General features: G+C 48.7%; 1 non-coding gene across 1 annotated transcript; it reads right to left on the reverse strand.

Moving 5' to 3' along the window:
• Positions 1 to 1,431: 1,431 nt before the first annotated feature.
• Positions 1,432 to 1,505, reverse strand: TRNAR-UCU (transfer RNA arginine (anticodon UCU)). Its single transcript has one exon. It is a non-coding gene; the product is annotated as a tRNA-Arg (tRNA).
• Positions 1,506 to 2,913: the final 1,408 nt, after the last annotated feature.

The raw sequence follows: 2,913 nt of genomic DNA on the forward strand, positions 1-2,913 counted from the left end.
TATCTAGGATAAACAAGCTAACAATAAAAGGCTCCAGAAGGGCTGCCCAGGGATTTCAGGTCCATACCAGTATTTTCCAAAGGGCATATCCACGGGGCTGGCAGGAGAGAGTTAATATCTTAATTGGTGTCCCACCAAAGTAACTCAGGAAGGTTAAACTATGTTGAGTCTTACTGCAAAAATCCTAAGTCCCTTTAAAGTACCAGACTACTTCAAAAGAATTTCAGGAGTTTCACTTTGCTAAAAACAAGCACGTGTCCTAAAGGACAAAAAACATAGTCTCCTTCCAGTGTCCTCCTGTGTGCCCTATCAATTTCCCCACCTCTTGGTGTGGTTTAGATTCTCCTCTCTCACCCCACCCCTGCTTCCTTAGAGCAAAAGTGCACGCCTAGCTGTGTCCTCTGGTCTCCCATCCAGAGCCCCATGTTGGGGAGATGCTGACTCCCCAGCAGTCAGGAGGAGAGGTGTGTCTTCTCAGGTTTCCTGAGTTCACCTGAGATAGAGGTCAGTTCCTGGTTTGGGCGGCTCCCTCTAGGTAATAGGCTAGAGGCTGCAATATGAAAGGGAGAGAGCCAAACCAGCCCAAAGTAGGAAACCAATTTCACCAAGCTCCCAATCTTACTGAATATGGCCCATTAGATGAGACAGGGAAAGAGAGCAGAAGTGGATGCAGAAAGAGAGAGGTAGTGGAAACCAAGAATTATGAACATAACATTCAGATACAAACCTCAAACCTTGTCCTGCAAGCAGGAAAGGCTGCAAACTTTTCGCAGTAGAGAATATTTAAGACCTTGACTTTCTGGGACAAGTTCGTCTGCCGCTGGTACTTAGCGTGTTGCTGTGTAGTTTATTCCAGCGAGACAAAGAGCGATGATTACATCTCACCTTGTAGATGAGGAAGTGAGTGATGAGCAGCACAAAAAGCCCACCCTTTGGAATACAAAAGGCTAGCCAACAAAGATAGCACAAGAAATCATCCTCTGCATGACCCCATCCACCTCCTGACCCATCTTGGCCAAGGTGATTATTACCTTAGAGGACAACGACCCTTCCTCGTCAGCATATGGGAGATCTGCCTTTTTGAGTTCTCGGAGGTAACGGGATGGAACCATAGTGGTTCCAAAAGCTACAGCCAGGCATCTCGGTCTCTCTATGCCAATGATTTTTCCATGAAGCAAAGGATTCAAAGGCTGTGTCAGTCAGGCTGAGCAGAGAGATGCAGCAGACATCTGAGCCTTCGCGAGACAATGAAAATTAGTAAGGGAGGAGCAGAGAAAGAACAAAGAGGGAGGAGACAGAAAAAGAGGGGAGGTCCAGGATTCCCAAGGAAAGGGGTTTCCTTTCTCTTCCCAGAGCCCCCAGGGAGGAATAAATATAATTATCAACCTAGCATGACAGCATACAAAATAAAAGAGATACCTGCCAGGTGACCATCTCTGCCGGGACTCGAACCCGGAACCTCTGGATTAGAAGTCCAGCGCGCTCGTCCATTGCGCCACAGAGACCTCACCACACACACAGCATCAGCACCAGAACTGAAAAAGCACATACCTTCTGCATCACCGAGCCATCTCAGCATCCTGCTCTCTGAGCGGTGGGGGGACAGGGACAGCTGGAAAATCTGGAGTGGAGATCCACCAGCCGGCTCCATCAAAGCTTTTCTCAGTACCGTGGGTCCTCGGGTCCTCAGAGGACTGGAGAAATGTGAAGGTGGTCCTTCTCCCAGTCCCAGAATCTCTGATGGAGTAGGACAGAGCTACAGCCTTTGCTCTCCTTTCCTCTCCATCCCTAAGGGAGGATAGGGAGAATGCCTTTCTATTCTCATGCTAATTAAGCAGAGCGCACCCAGTCCAGCAGAGAAAGCCGAAGCCTTCTCTACCTCCACCCCTCTCCCTCACTGTGGTTTCATCCCAGTCCAGCTATTCTCAGACAGGGGCTGGGCAAAGCTGGGAGATTCAGGAAAACCCTCGATCCCTGAGACAAAGGAGCTGCCTCGGTAAAGAAACAGTGTGAACGGCAGCAGAGACTAGCACGGAATCTGGGCTCCAAGAGACTGGTCCAGTTCTCAGCTCTGAGAGCTGTATCTGTCGAGCCTCGGGAAGAGGTAACGGGAGTCCAATATGATGTTCCCTCAGCACCTTCACTAGAATTAAGGATGGGAATGGAGACGGAGCAGCGGTGAGTGTGTGTGTGTGTGTGTGTGTGTGTGTGTGTGAGAGAGAGAGAGAGAGACAGAGACAGAGACAGAGAGAGGGGGAAAATGAGAGAAAGCACACACAAGGAAGAGGGTGAGAGTGGCAGCTCTGTAATAAAATACAGATGGACTTCAAGCAGCCCTCCACAAATACCTGCTTCCCTTCCCCCACCTTCCCCATCTCCAAGTCTGCCTTTCTTTCCTCCCAGGACTATCTCATTTAAAGAATGAGGATTTCTCAGCTATCTGGGTGTGCTAGAGGTGTCTCAGGACAATCAAACTGACCATCCCTCCACAACCATGCATAAAGACCTCCACACCCCGCCCAGACCTAACAAAACAGTTCCTATTTTTAAAAGCCTCCTAGAGAAGACAATGCCCTAATCACTGTTTCCACTACGCCAGTCCTTCTGAAAGTCTAATTTAAGTCCTTACCTCACCTTCAGCTCATTTTATCCTATTTGATTCCCAGACACATCAGGGCACAATGCATTGATCTAAAGACTTTGATTCAGTGTTCAGGACCCCACTCCCACTCAAAAGGTTACAATAAGAGCAAAGCACCGACCCAGATTCCCCTCCTCCTCCCTCAGTGTGTGCTTCTAAGGCCTTCAGCTCTGGACACTGCCAGCCACCTCCAATTACAACTCAAGATTCAGGTGATGGTCAGGTAAAGAGCAATATGACGGTATGAAGGGCTTCAACTGGAAGATCTTTAA

The sequence above is a fragment of the Hippopotamus amphibius genome, chromosome 1, assembly GCF_030028045.1.
Source record: "Hippopotamus amphibius kiboko isolate mHipAmp2 chromosome 1, mHipAmp2.hap2, whole genome shotgun sequence".
Classification (NCBI taxonomy): Eukaryota; Metazoa; Chordata; class Mammalia; order Artiodactyla; family Hippopotamidae; genus Hippopotamus; species Hippopotamus amphibius.